Here is a 15792-nt window from a genome sequence, read left to right as displayed (position 1 = left end):
CTCACTCATCAATGGATCAAATCTAAATGTATGTGCTCAAATTACCAGGCAATGAATATTATAACAAGAGAGATCCTAACCATTTTTCAGTGTTATTGAACTGAATCACTGAATCCATACCATCAATATTCCGGGTGTCAGCATTAACCAGAAACTTAACAGGACCAACCGTATATATTTTGGCTAAGAAGATATCAGAACTAATCTGTAGCAAATAATTCACCTTCTAACACCTCAAAGTCCTCCCATCATCTACAAGCAACAATTGTACAGTGTGATGGAACATTGGTTCAAGAAGCTGGTTGACCACCACCTTCTCAGAAACAGCCGGGGATGAACGATAAATGCTGGCTTTGCTATTGATAGGGCAGGCACAGTAGTGTAGCAGTTAGCATAACGCTATTACAGCACCAGCGACCCGGGTTCAATTCCAGCCGCTGTCTGTAAGGAGTTTGTACGTTCTCCCTGTGTCTGCATGGGTTTCCTCCGGGTGCTCCAGTTTCCTCCCACATTCCAAAGACGTACGGGTTAGGAAGTTGTGGGCATGCTATGTTGGCGCCGGAAGTGTGGCGACACTTGAAGGCTGCCCCCAGAACACTCTACGCAAGATGCATTTCGCTGTGTGTTTTGATGTACATGTGAATAATAAAGACATCTTATCTTATCTTATCTTTCTATCTTATCTTATCTATACCCATATACCACTAAAAGATAAAGACTGAAAAAGACGAAGGAGCAGTAACTGTAATATTAAATCTAAATACAAAAATAAAAGTAAAACAGAATATTGAAATATTTGCCTGCTCCAAACCTGTTGCTTCTTTCCGTCCCACTCTCTCATTTTCCTACAGAATAGCTACAGCATAATGTGGAGAATCTGAAAATTCTGTCTGATGGTTGATCTATTCCTGGTTTATGCCGTTTACAGTTAAAATACTGTTGCACACCTTCATTGGATCTAAACCTTGTATAAGGCCAAAGTGCTCATATTTCTTTCACTTTCAGAGGAATTAGGGATAGTTTGATTTTTTTCAGTTTTACTTATTTATTTATTGATTTTAGCAGTATAGTATTGTTATTGACAATACACCCTAAATCTTTCTTTAAAGGGATTTACATCGGATATGCAGCAACTGGGCCATGCCAGCTCTTATGCTATATCTCCTCCCATCTTTCCTCATCAATATCTTCAGCATAACCTTCTATCCTCTTCCCTCCCTTGTGCTTGTCTGGTCTCCCTGTGGTAGCAAGTTCCACATTTTGACAGGTCAATGGGACTGCTGCTAACTTTGAATGTGATGCACGAGGGCACACCTGATTGTCTTGAGTTCAGAGTAGAAAATCCCAAAAGTCTTTTTTATGTTGGTCAGCCTTTGTTTTTCTTTTTTTGCCCTACCCAGGAGATAATGTGACTCGTGGATTATTAAGATCGGAGTGGTAACAGTGTTAGGAAAGTAGGATTAATAGTCCATGTGAAGAACATAATGTCAGAATGGAACGGGCTTGATAAATCATTTCCTCTTTTCTACCTTTTTATGTGTTTCTAGGTACATTGACCTGAGATATTCCTGCAGATCTCTGCACTGATGTGTGGAGGTTGAGCTGTGGCATCTATTGATAGAAAATCTTTCAAACATATAACAGTCTAAACTGGTTTTGCAGAACCCACTTTTGCATGTAGGCATAATTAGAACTAATTTTTGGATCTAACCTAATTACTGACAAACCAAACAATGGCAGTATTTACAAGGTGTCATTTTTTTCCATTTTACCACTGTGACCTTTAAGAAGTAAAAATATAGTGTTTGCAGCCTACTGGTTTCAATGCTGCTAAATTAATGGATGACGGAATGTTGCAGACATAATAAGAATATGCTGAAAACTACTTTGTATGGTCATAAAGAATGGGAATGTTTCACACTTCTAAGTAAACATTTCTAGGAATGATTTCTTGAAAAATAAATTCCAACAATATAGGGCAGAAGTGGGTGGTGCAGTGGATGGATCCCACTGCCTCACACCCCCACCCAAGCTCCTCCCCAAAACATGATTATCATTAAGCATATTGAATAAGCATCCTCATGTGGTTTTCTACTTAATTTATCTGTTAAACATGCCTCTCCAAATGAGGTCAAATCTGCATTCTAATTACATGCAGTCTTTCCTGTTTAGACCAGCTCTTCGTATTCTGGAAAGTGGGCAATGGAATAATCTCCTTGTCAGTCAATCTGCCTTACCAGGGTAGATGCGACTGGTCCACAGGTAGTGAGCAAGCAATCTCATAACTGATATTTAGGCATAGGGTCTCCGAGCTGGATCCCGAGCATTTGAAGATTAAACTGCACCCTAAATAGCACTGACAGAGTGGATATATTGTAATTTTGAGATGAGTATTAGTGGTTATTTTGAAAGGGAAATTACAATCAAATTTTCCTTTAAAATTACAAGGGAGCTTTAGCTAATTTGTGCTTCCATTGAACAAAGCTCTGTAACAGGATCTAATAATGTGCAATATAGCCATCCTTATAAAGATTAAAATTCAAAATAAAGAAGTGACAGTGAGATTATTTCTACATCGAAACAGGACTGTTCCAAGTTATTTCCCGCTAAAGGCCAAGCAGCCAATCAGGCAGCAGTATTTTATAATCAACCACATGGCAGGAGTGGCAAACTTGCCCTTTGCTCACTACCTAATTAGATGAGACTGGGAGCCTGTGTAGATTCATGGTCAAATATGAATGCTGCAGATATATCTTTCATACTCTGGTTTATACTGTTATCTTCTTTTAGAGGAGTGGAAATTAAAAATATCAAGTTGTGCTTTCTTATATTCTCAGGTTGTCAGCTTTTGCCAAGATTTAAAAAATAGAGAGGAGTCAGAAAAAGAGAGACTGTGCCATAAACTCTGATATTTTCTTCTCTAGTGGTGAAAACTCATTGATCACAATGTTCCTAAAAATAAACTCCTGTCCAGTTTACACTTGTATAGACAACTTACATAAGACTGATTGGGCCAAAGTCAAATCAACCAAAGCCTGCCGGCATTTGTACCACAGTCTCTTCAAACAGGGAGGAGGAAAGCATAAAAATGCAAATAAATGAGGAATCATATTCAAGTGTTATTTGGTAGCAGTCCAAGGAAGAACATGGGATGTCTTACTATGTTAAAAACACTTTGTGAATGCAAACGTTCATTAAGGGTTACATATAGGCATGACCAGAGGTGAGAGTGGAGTGGCACTGGGAATGCAGCCAGGACTGGGAGTGAGGTGTGTGACCAGGATGGGAGTGAGAGGGGTAGGGGGGCGGGGATGTGGCTGCCAATGCTGCAGCATGCTGGACTGGTTTGCTCCCCACCTGCCGAAGAGAAACTGCCACCACCAGCTGTCTGCAACCTAGCCAGCCCCACTACGGTTAGAACCATGGGTTTGAAGAGCCACCTCCCAGCAAAGCCAGTCACTTATCATGAAATTCTCCATCACCTTCAGTGCACCACAAAGTCTTTTGCCATCTGAGGAAAATAATGTTTGAATTTGAAGGTCTTAAACCAGAATAGACTTTATGGACTGCAGTGATCCCTGCCCTACTGAACACATCCGAGTGGTGAACTGCCTGTAGTAATCACCTAAAAGCACTGGAGAGGTATCCCTAAAGCTGCATTAACAAAATCCATCAAACCCACTGGCAGATTAATCAGTTTGATGCCAATGTCCTCTCTCAAGCCAGCAGGCTCAGCAATGAGACCCTAATTACAAAAGTTGGCTCCAACTGCCAGGCCATGTTATTCACATGCAGAGTAATAGACTCATGAAGCAGATGACTTTTTATGAGCTCCATTATCACAACAGATTATCAGGTGGAAAGAGGAAAGGATTCAACAGTGGAAGGGTGTGATTATATCCACAACCTGGAACGAAAATCACAACCTTCTCAATTCATGTGATAATTCCCAAATTTTCATTTATATTGATTTTTCGTTCAAATTGGGCCTTGCAATGAATTATATTGTAGCACTGTGTCTTCCAGTTTTTGGGAAATAGAGATCATTATAGTGGAATGTGAGGTCTTCTCACTTTAGACCTGAGAAAGATAATTGGAATATTTTCCTAATGGTGGGAGATTAGGAGTTATGCAGGGGAGAGAAGGAGGTTGGGGATTCACTTGCACATCACTGGAAGCTAGTGATCAGGTAAAAAAGCAATCAAAAAGGATAATAGAAACTGGCTATCTTCTCAAGGGGGGCTGAAACACAAAAATGAAGAAGTAATGCTTCATTTGGGTAGAACTGCTTTCAAATTGAACCTCAGGAAATGCTCCTTAGCCTTGAAGGGCTGCAGAACAAATTCAAAAAGACTTAAAGGGTTATATAACAACAGATATCATATAACTGGCTCAACTTCTTTTGTATTTAGAAGATTGAAAGATGATCTAATTAAGGCTTTTAAAATGATAAAGGGATTTGTTAGTGTAGGTATAGGGAACCTATTTCCTCCAGGGGATCACCTCGTTTCCCCCTCAGGCTATGTACTGAGCATAGTAATTGACTAATATTAGAATGATGTTATCATTGGATGCAGAGTATTCTTTTTCATTCCATTTCAAACTTGCAACAGTAGCTAACCAAGTGCTTGCACACCAAACTGAACCTGTAAAACAGCGATGTCTGCTGTTAAAAAGATGATTGGTGCTTTATTCAGCAGGACTTCATCTCCTTTCCTATTGAACAACAACAGCAGGGTGGCATGATTTTGATGAAAGGTTATCTGTCTCCACAGATGTTGCTGAATCTGTTAAATATCTCAGAATTTTCTGTTTTTATTTCAGATGTACAGCATCTGCAGTTTTTTTGTACAGTCAATGTTTTGGGCCGAGACCTTCCATCTGGATTCCAGAGTCCAGATGAAGGGTCTCAACCCGAAACATCAACTGTCCATTTCCCCCACAGATGCTGCCTGACCAGTTGAGTTCCTCTAGCAATTTGTTTTCTTTTGCTTCAGATTCCAGCGTCTGTAGTCTCTTGTGTCTGCATCTGCAGTTTTTTGCTTTACAGGGATGACAAGCTTGTCCAACTTCAAACTACTTGTGGATGCCCCAAAGCACTGAGAAAATCAAATGCAAACATGGAACTCCCTAGGCTCCAGATTTAATGCAAAGGTCTATGTGCATAGAAAGAGTTTCTATTTCACTGATGTGCTGGTAGTTGGTGAACAACATTTCATGCAGATCAATGCAACTTCCCAGGCAGATGTGTCCATTTCCACTGAATCTTGCATTCTGGTTCCTACAACTGATGTAGGACCCCACGTTTCAGATTTTTACAATCTAACATTTGTTTCAGGCAGGCTTCAGGAAAACAAAAAGTTGCCTGAGTTAATTTGTCAGCTGATGCAGTTGGGGTGAGACAAATCTGGTGGAAATTCAATAGTGTGTTGAATTTCACCTCGTATTCCCAATTGACCACACTATTCCCATTTCCTTTTACCCTCTGCGAATGTAGTTGCAAACAGGCCAAATACACAATCATAATTGAAAACATTGGAAGATTTTAAATTATCTTTTTCTGTAAAGTGTCAAAAATACAGCAATTAAGGATAAGGATTTTCTTTCAAGATTTAGTAGAGAGTAAAATTATTCTGCTTCCCATGGGGTAGTTAGAAACCATAAACATGTCAACAAGATTGCTGACACTTCTTATTGGAAAAAGAACTTACTGAAGGAAAATATACAATTTCTGTAACTCTTTACTATATTACTAGAATTGAAAACACATCGCCTTTCAGTGTTGTAGTTTTTGGGACTCTGAGCAGATTTGTGAAACACATTACTCCATAGGTAGGCTGTTCATCACGTTCAGTGAGGTTTGTAACAGACATTAAAAGCTGCCAATTTTAGCCATTGGCAGAGAATGGTCTACCTCTCCAGCTGTTGACCATTGCCTCAATTAGTTTACTGTTCTCACAATCTGAAACTATGCCAAGCCTCTCAGAGGAGTGGCACTGAAAAATGAAACACTGTTAATGGGATTATAGGATTTAGGAATCTGTTTTTGTTTTCTATGTTCTTTGTTTAAGAAGCCTTGATTGTAGTATTTTAGATTTTTCTTAAGGTGTAAGCTAATTGAAGTGTTATGAAGGCCATGCCAGACAATTTAGTTCTTGTTTAAAAGACACATGGTGACTATAAATATCAGAGTCACCATTGAACATGCTTTACAATTGACTGACAATGTCCAGATGCCCAGTAACTGGTTATATAAATCAGTTTCACACCACCCCGCGTTGCACTTTTGCTATTTTCAGATATTTTCTTTTTAAATAGACACAGATGTCAAGCACCTCTAAAAAAGACAGAGTCATTTGTAATAATTTTGAGATTGTCTATCAACCATAATGGTGAATCATTCAATTCAATCTTAAATAATAGGGAAATACTGAACATAAACAAAAATTTGTTTTATTTTTTCAACTTCTCAGTTTCCTTCAGTGAGCTTGTCAATAGCATTTGGCTTTTTGAGAATTAAGAAACTATCAAAAATTTTCCAGTTCCAAATTCCAGAAACTAGGCTTGGAAAGCACTTAAAGCAATCTAGTCAGTTGCCAGCATTTGTGTGACTGCTGTTGCTATATTCTGTTTAACATATTTAAAGCTGGCTCTAACAATGTGGTTTGGAAGAGATACACTAAAGTTACGTTGTGTACCCTGCAATTTAGTTCAGTTATGAAAATTAAAATGTACAGAAACCCAACTGTCATATTAAAATAGTACATGTCCAGTAAAAAATGAGGTTTCAATCTGGTTTTGTTACCTTTACAGAATTGTCAGTTACGGACAATGCACCATACAGCAATGCAGCATTTCAATCAGTAGGCTTAACTGGTTACAGTTCTTTTGGTAAAATCTTTGAGCAGTATTTGGATTCCATGATGGAATCATTTCTGACCACATTTTGTAAGTCACATTTTATTTATTTTGGCATTTTTTCCATTATTTGTTCAAAGGTTTTCAGGCTTAGTTTACTCTTCTAGTTTTGGACTGGCAGCAAATTCCACAGATTCTGTTAAGCAGAGCAATTTTTGTTCCTTTGGCTACAAGCAGTTCTCATTACAGAACACCTATGACTCTAAAATAATTATGCTTTATGTGATGTATGTTATTTATTTTCTTTTCCTTTCATTTGGACATAAATTTCATTTGCACATAAACAAGGATTCAGAAAATTTGAAATGTAAAGAATGAAAGAAAAATCACAGAAATAGTTTACAATATTTATAAAGCCTATTACACCCCAATAAAATCGATGCATTTTTCAAACATTCAATTTGATGTAACATGTTTTTCTCAGTACAAAAATATCTTTTCAGTCACCTAATATAGTGAGTCCTAACAAAACTAACTGCTTGTGATACCATTATTAGTCCTGAGAAGTAGAAAAATGTTTGTCAATCATGGGAAATACAAACTTTAATGGAAATAATTGAGACAATGATCAGAGCATATAAGGGCCTCACCACCCCAATGATTTTTGTAGCTAGCTTGAACTTATTCTCTTGCAATGTGTGTTATATTCAAATTTTTCAAGGGAGTATTCCCATCTACCTGATATTCATATTGGCTTATTTTTATTTTTAATTTCACATAAATAATCACCAGTGTGTATGGAATATTGATGTGCTTTGTGAACAAAGGTTCAGGTAAATAGATCATGGGTGATTGAATTTCAATTTCAGTTACTTGTCTTAGCTCCTTATCTCTTGACGTCCCTACCTAACAAAAAAGTCTATCAATCTTAATCTTAAAAGCTACAATCATAACAGCAGTCACAGCATTTAGGCCAGTGAAGTCCAAATTTCCATTATCCAGAGAATTAAGAAAATGTATTCTGCTTTCCCACTTACATGGCTTAGTTATTTTAAGAAAATATCCTTTTATTATTGGTTCAAACATCAGAGGCAATAATTTATTTGCATCTTCCTTTATGAATTCTTCTTCTTCACATTTTAAACACTCCTAAATCTTCTGCACACATGGGACCACAAGCAAAGCTTATGCAACCAGGGCACTCATAATTTAATGCTCTAAGCACTGGTATTACTGCAAAAGACAGATGTTTGAAGCTTGTGTATTGTTATCAATCGTAATTAAAGTGTTCAAGCTTAATATTGGTAAACTATTCTCATATTACTGAGACCAAAAATTTAATGAAGTACTATTTAGTCTATGAAAATTTGCTGATTAAATTTTAAGCCGTGGGGCTTGTGTTTCCATTTTCCCTGAAGCAATGTTAACCACAAAATAAAATCAGTAGCATTGCCATCCACTCTCTCCCTTGGCATAAAATTATGATTTTGCTATAGAGTTGAGTGTTATTGACTCTGAAGGTATGTTGCTTAACTTGGTCAAAACGCACATGTGAGTCCTAGAGGATGTTACTGTGAATGAGCTGTTAATGGCACATGGGCCTCATTTTATTGCCCCGGTGCTAGAGGGAACAATACAGACTGATACAACCACCATCAATAATAAGCAGCAGGGCAGTATTCACTTCTTTCACCCAATGCTTTAATACAAATGTCTGTAAGACCAAAGAGAATTGTCCATTAATAGTACTGCAACAGAAGATGAATAACATCATGTGGTGATTTAGCAGAGTAAATTAAATAATTATCTGAAAATTGAAAAAGAGACCTGATGTAATCTATCCTTTACTAATTTGCTGTTCAGTTACCCCTTCATAAATCCATATTTTGTTAATGTACAGTATTATGCGTTTATAAAAAATGTAACAAAATACATCTGATTTACATTGCAAGTAATTTAGTTGTTAATTTTAAGATCATTGACAATTGTAGGGTAATTTTTAAATGTTTTGGTTGAGACAACATACTTTTACTAAGAGAAGGATTTTCATTGATTCCTCCAGTTTGGGAAGAGGGAGGCAGGATACTCATTCTTGATTTCTGCAACTGTAATGTGTCATGGAGTCAAAAAGTCATACAGAATGGTAACAGGCTATTGAGCCCACCATGTCCATGCTGACCAGTGGGCAGCCATCCATATCAATCCCATCTTCCAGCATGGCCTTTATCCTTCTAGGCATACAGTAGGTGATTCTAGTGATCATCAGGACTCTTCCTAATAGGTTTCAGTAACTCTGCTGCTGCCACTGCCTCCAGCGGTGTACTCCAGGTGCTCCCCACTGTCTTTATCTTAAAATTTTTTGTCGGGTTGTGGATGAGGTTGACAAGGCATCATTTGTTGCCAAGATGGCTGCTCAACACCACAAGACAACTGACAGGAAGAGGAGCAGCTACTCCCTCTGAGACTGCATTACACTTGCCATGCATCTCTTTTTGATGATTTGAGTGCTTTTGGGCCAGGGATTCCCAAGAAACAATGGGGACATTACATTCTTGTCAAGGAGATTTTGTGCACATCCTTGAACCTGTTCTTCAGTCCAGTTGCTGACAGCTTAGAACAGAGTGTGGGCATCAGTCATGTGAACAATGTGACCTGCCCAACAGAGATGACTGAATATAACTAGGACTTCAATGCTGATAGCCTAGAAGAGGATACTAATGTTGCATTACTTATCCTTCCTATGAATTTGGAGGATTTTGTGGAGACCATGTTAGTGGTATCTTTCCAGTGCCCTGAGTTGCCTGCTGTAGGTAGTCCAGCTTTCAGAAACAGATAGGGGGCAGGGATCACAGCTCCCAGTGGACTATTGGTGTTCTCACAGGCCTTAGGTCTTGATCTTCAACCCTTTTCCTCAATTAACTAAAGGCTCTGCTCTTGCATTGAGGGTGAAGGTGAATTTTATGTTCAATGTCTGCCTGTACTGAGAGGTGATCCCAAGATACAAAAAGTGGTCCATTTTTTCCAGGGTCTCACTATGAATCTTTATTGTTGGAGGCCAGTGTTGTACACAAGAGGGGAGTTGGCAAGGACTTCTGTCTTGTGGATGTTGAGCGTAAGGCACATCTTCTCATATGCTTTGGTGGACGAGTTGACAATGCTTGGACTTGGGCCACTGAATGTACACAAATGCAAGAATTATCTGCATGCTGCAGTTCATTGGCTGAGGTTTTGGAGTGTAGTGGCTGTAGGTCAAACAGTTCCCCATTAATTCTGAAGATTAGCTCAACTCCCATGGGAAGTTTGTTGAAGGTAAGGTGCAGCACTGTAGCAAGAAAGATTAATAAAAGTGTTGGTCCAATGACACAGTCTTTCTCGATTTATCCTATCTTCACTGAGATTAACTGTTTTGTAAACCTGCTGGTTAGAGTCATGGCTTATGTGCCATTTCTAAACACACTGATTACTATCAACTCTCCAGAGAGTGTCTACTACAGCTGGGAAAGTTCAATGACAGTTGCTGAACACACATAGAATTCATCACCAGCCTCTACTTGTCCCAGTTTGAGAAAGGAATCAAGAAAATCCTGTAGCGGGAGATCACTGAAGAGGAAGTGAATTGGAATATGTCAACTATAGTGTCAAGGCTATCCATCTCAACTGTTCTACTTGGCAGGAAGTTTTGCACTCTCAATGCTCTCTCTGAAAAGAGATTCCACCTAAAATATTTATTTGATTATTATCTTGCCTGTGTTTATGATTACATCTTCTTTGATTACTCTACTTCCTCCATTCCAACCCTACAGAACCACAATGGAATATTATTATTTTATTTGAAAGTACCTGCCCAAAAATAGTGCTGGGAAATTGGGTGGATGGTAATTTTTTACTCTGCCTGGCTAAATATTGTGTCACACAATCGATCAGCAATACTTGTGGCAAATGCAGGCTAGAGGGTGAAATTAAGTCTTCAGGTAAAATTCTTGCAATTAACAGAATTGTTCTGCTCTCTGCAGACAAGCACAGAAATACTTCACTGCCCATGATACAACAGCATTGGAAAAATTGTAAATAATTGTTCAGAACTTGCTGTCAAATGGCAGTAATTCTGCACTGAACTATTGGCATTTCTTCTTGTACATGCCACAAAATGCAGGATTCTGGTGTTAATGTGGAAATCACCAAACTTGCTGGAATTCTTTTCAGACAGATTTCCAACTACAGAAGGACATTGGGCTCCTCATGGAGTTCAATGGCAGAGTGCAAGTTTGCTGCCTTGAGGATTTGGTCTGCTGAACCTCTCTGCTGGAGGAACAGAAAGTCCATTAGTTTCAGTGAAGAGGAATGACTGTAAGATGCCACATTTTTGGAAATTTGCATTCCTTACAATAATTAAGCTTATTTAAATGTTTCTAATTACGTTTATGTTTTTAAAGCCTTTGCTTCAATATTGTTGTTAAAAATGCTGAACTGGTTTTTAATTATCTCACTGAGTTTTAAAAGCTTTTGAATGTTGTTGATTATTTGTGAATGTCAGGGACTTTCAAAAATATTCAAGGTCCTTGGTAGATTTGACAATCCACTTAGCCAATTTAGCCTGCTATCACTTTTTTTCAGCTGTTTTGTGAGCAGAACTTATTCTTATCACCATGTAACAGCATTATGTCACATAGGCCATGCCCCACCATTAAGGATCATGACTTCCCAGCACGGTAGCATTGGCTGCTCCACAGAAAGGTAAATTTGTAATTATCACATGGGGTAGCTGAGAGTGTGGGTGACTCACTGATGACAGAAAGTCCTGGCCCATTACTGTATTTTCAACTGATATTAATTCATGCAAAATTAGCAAAATAAAGAAAGAACAAATATTTTGCAGGTCATTAAATGCAGTGAAGATACCAAAACCCAGCATTAGTTAAATCCACTCACTGAAATCATTATTGACTAAATAACTTCTCCAATGTGTGTAAAGAGAGGAAATCCGTGCACATACCCTGTAAGGGACAAATGCAATGGATATTGGCAGACTCATAAAAAACAGTGCTGCATTTAATGTGGTTTTCCAGTTAGGTGCAGTGACACACCACGATCAACTCCTAATTATCCCACTGGTGGTTTATTGTTTTAGGGGTTAACAATGCTCCTTAGCAAACTCCCTATCTGTGGATAAGTCATGGATACCAATCATTTACTTATTGCAAGTTTGAAAAACGACATGCAAAAATCACCCTCCAGGCCTGGGTTAAGTCCCTCCTCCTCTTCCTGATATACCACAAACTATTCATGGAACCAAGAAAAACCGAATTCACCAAAAAACTGAGCTCCATCAAGACACTGCTGCCCATATCCTAACTCACACCAAACCATGTTCACCCATCACCACTGGCCTTAATAGTTTCTAACCCAATTATGCCCCGCATTTAGTCTTTTTGTAGCGACTCACCGTCCGAGCAAGTGAACCGGCTCGGCAGTCGGTTTGCGCGTTGTCGGAGCAGTGAGGCCCAAGATGGCGGTGGGCCTTCGTCTTCCCTGAGCGACAGGGAGAACCCGCGCACAGGAAAGATTTGATGATGTAGCATATACGTCATTGCCGTTTGGAGTGGTCGGGAACAGGCTCTCTCAAAAGGCCCGCGCGAGGCGGGAAAATAAACCAGTTCTTGTTCTGAAACCCTTCGACTAGCGTCTTGATTTTTTACATCATGGTAGCAGCCGCTACATTTTCATCCTTGTTTTCAAATCCATTATGGTCTCACCCTCCCTTTCATTGTAACTAGTTCTAGACCTTAGATCCTCTAAAAAATCTATATTTCTCTAATTCTGGTCTCTCTGCATCTCTCTTTCCCTTTGCAGCATCACTGACAGCCAATATTTCAGTTGTCTAAGCCCTAGGCTCTGATATGGGGTTCTGAAACCTCCCTTCCTTTAAGGCATTCATTAAGAGCAATCTCTTTAACCAAACCTTCGGTCACCACTCCTAATATCTCCTTGTATAGCTCAGATTCAAAAATGCTCCAATAGTGGTTGTGTGAAGCAATCTTGAATTGATATGATTGCCTAATTATCTTCCTTCATGCATTGTGATGGGATTAAAACTGAGAGAAACACGTGCACCATTCTATTCTGCTGAGCTGATACTATATAAAGAAAATAAAGCAAAATTTATGCCTCAATAAAAAGAAACAGCAAAGGGGCTCCAGGCAGTACTTTAGGTCAAACTTAATCTGAAATGAACACGGCTGTGATTTTCTTGCCATTATTATTATTATTATTATTATTATTATACTGTTTCTTTGTTATTAAAAGCACAGAGCTCCCTGCAAATGTTCACATCATAACAAAGAAAATGGAAATAAAGCTGTTAGGTAGAGAAAAATCCTCAAAGAAAAAACATTTTTTCACATCTAGGTTTAAAAAATGTGATATGATGATTTCTTCATTGTAAGACTAATGCTTAGTCTCAGCCTCATTTCTGTTTTTAAAGCTTTACCTAATTTGCAATTTTATGAAAATTGTGGATTTACAATACTTGGCCTCTACGACGATGTTTTGTTCTGCCTTTTACTGTCAAGCATCAGCTCAGTCCCTCACACCCTGACTCAGGCTGGTCTAAATACTTGATCCGGAAAGGATGGAAGGGAAGAGGGAGAGGGAAGGCAGAAAGACAGTAGCGGCTGTGCAATATGGGAGTGCATGGCAGGATCGGTGTGTGTGGGCCCAGGTAAGTGACTGTGAGAGAGTGGAATAATTGTGGACTGCCTGCAAAGGTTTATGGGAGTCAGCCCACCCTATTGTTGAAGGGTATTTGGCAGATCAGTGGGACACTCTCTTAGGGCTGGATTGGGCTGAATGTTGAGGCAACACCCGCCTTAGCCCACATGTAAAGAGAAGCAAAACAGACTCCACACCTCCAGGCCATCTGTGAGGGAAACCATGCTCACTCCCTGGTTCTGACTGATAAAAGATGGCTAATGGTGAGGAGAACAACTGCTGGTTCTCAACAGGAGCCACAACACCATTATTAGCAGGTATAAAATGTTTTTAAAAAGTATAAGTATTTATGTAGTTTTAGTCTGTGCGCTCCCCCTCCCTCTCCTCAGAAACAAGTATGCCTATTGTATGCCTATTGTTCTTTGCAAATCTCTGCCAATAATGAAAAGCCAATATTAATTTTCCCCCATTTTGACTGTCTTGTTTGCAACTCAGTTAATCTTGCACTTTAAATAGGACCTTACTAATAATGTATTGTATTTTAAACTGTTTGAGCCAGTGTTCTTCAAGTATGTATTAATATAAAGGATTTTTAGATTCAGAAATAATGCATAACATTTAAAATTTCTTCACAATTCTTTTATTGTGCTTTAAAGTGGCTTAAAGGGACAGTGTCAAAAATGGCACAAATAGAATTTATACTCCATCCAATTACTTTTGGCGTATGGTGAACTGCATGCATGAACCCAGAGGGTAAAAGTATACTGGCCAACTCTTGGGAGGAAAGCTCTAGAGGGGGTAGGCAGTTTCTGCCAAATAAATATAGGCACAATGAAACAGTTTAAAGAAAAAGGGAAATATTTTTCAATGCAAAGTACAACCCTGACTAGTTATGCAAACATTTCATTAAAATTTTTCTGCCTTGTTAATATTCTTAACATTATTCTCACAACTTAAAAGAGAAAATAAACATTAAGAAAGGTCTTTCCTTCACCACACAGAGGCTTTATATTCAATACTAGGCCCCAATTATGATTTCCAAGAGTGGAAATTCAGTACTGACTCAATATCCCAGAAGTAAGCACTTGGAAATGAATTTTCCAGTCTCAAATTTTCCCCATTCCCTCGAAGTAGCTTGCAGGATGAATAAGTTTGCTTATCTGTGCCCTTTAATTTCTGGGCTGTAAGTTGTGGTAAATTTAATCTCCAAAATCCAAAAGGCTGCAAGGACAAACTTTAGAAACTGAATTCTCCTACTGAGTAGGAGTTTTTAATATGATACATATACATCTTTACCCAATCCTCAAATTTTCTTGTTGTCTTTCCTGTGGATCCATCTTTGCTGATTCCAGTCTCATGTTAAAGCTGATTGGTCTATTCTCAGTTTCCTTTTGTTTCTTTTTGTAATTGTATTAACTTTTCTTGTCAAATATTTATGCAGCTCCCACTAAATGCTGCAATTCATTTCATTCTTGTTGTGAATCATTCTATGCACTAGTAACTCATTGGTGCTGTTCCAATCATTTGTTCTTATTCTAGTTTTGGTAAATTGACTTACTATTGTCACACGTACCGAGGTACAGTGAGAAACTTTGTTTTGCATGCCATCCATACAGATCATTTCATCACATCAGTGCATCAAGGTAGTACAAGGCAATGCAAAATAAAGTGTTACAGTTATGGAGAAAGTGCAGTGCAGGCCATGACAAGGTAGATTGCGAAGTCAAGAGTCCATCTTATTGTACAAGAGGTTTGTTCAATAGCCTTATAACAGTGGGATAGAAGATTCCTTGAGCCTGGTGATATATGCTTTCAGGCTTTTGTATCTTCTGCCCGATGGGAGAGGGGAGAAGAGAGAATGTACAGTGTGGGAGGGGTCTTTGATTATGTTGGCTGTTTTGCCGAGGCAGCAGGAAGTGTAGACAGAGTCCATGGTGGGGAGGCTGGTTTCTGTTATGTGCTGAGCTGTGTCCACAACTCTCTGCAGTTTCTTGTGGTCCTGGGCAGAGCAATTACCATACCAAGCCGTGATGCATCCAGATAGGATGCTTTCTATGGTGCATCTATAAAAATTGGTGAGGGTCCATGGGGACCTGCTGCATTTCTTTAGCCTCCTGAAGATGTAGATGTGCTGGAATGCTTTCTTGGCTGTGGCGTCAATGTGGTTGGACCAGGACAGGCTATTGGTGATGTTTACTCCTTGAACTTGAAGCTCTCAACCTTCTC

This window comes from Pristis pectinata, chromosome 5 (assembly GCF_009764475.1).
Source record: "Pristis pectinata isolate sPriPec2 chromosome 5, sPriPec2.1.pri, whole genome shotgun sequence".
Taxonomy (NCBI): Eukaryota; Metazoa; Chordata; class Chondrichthyes; order Rhinopristiformes; family Pristidae; genus Pristis; species Pristis pectinata.
Note: the sequence above shows the minus strand (reverse complement) of the source record.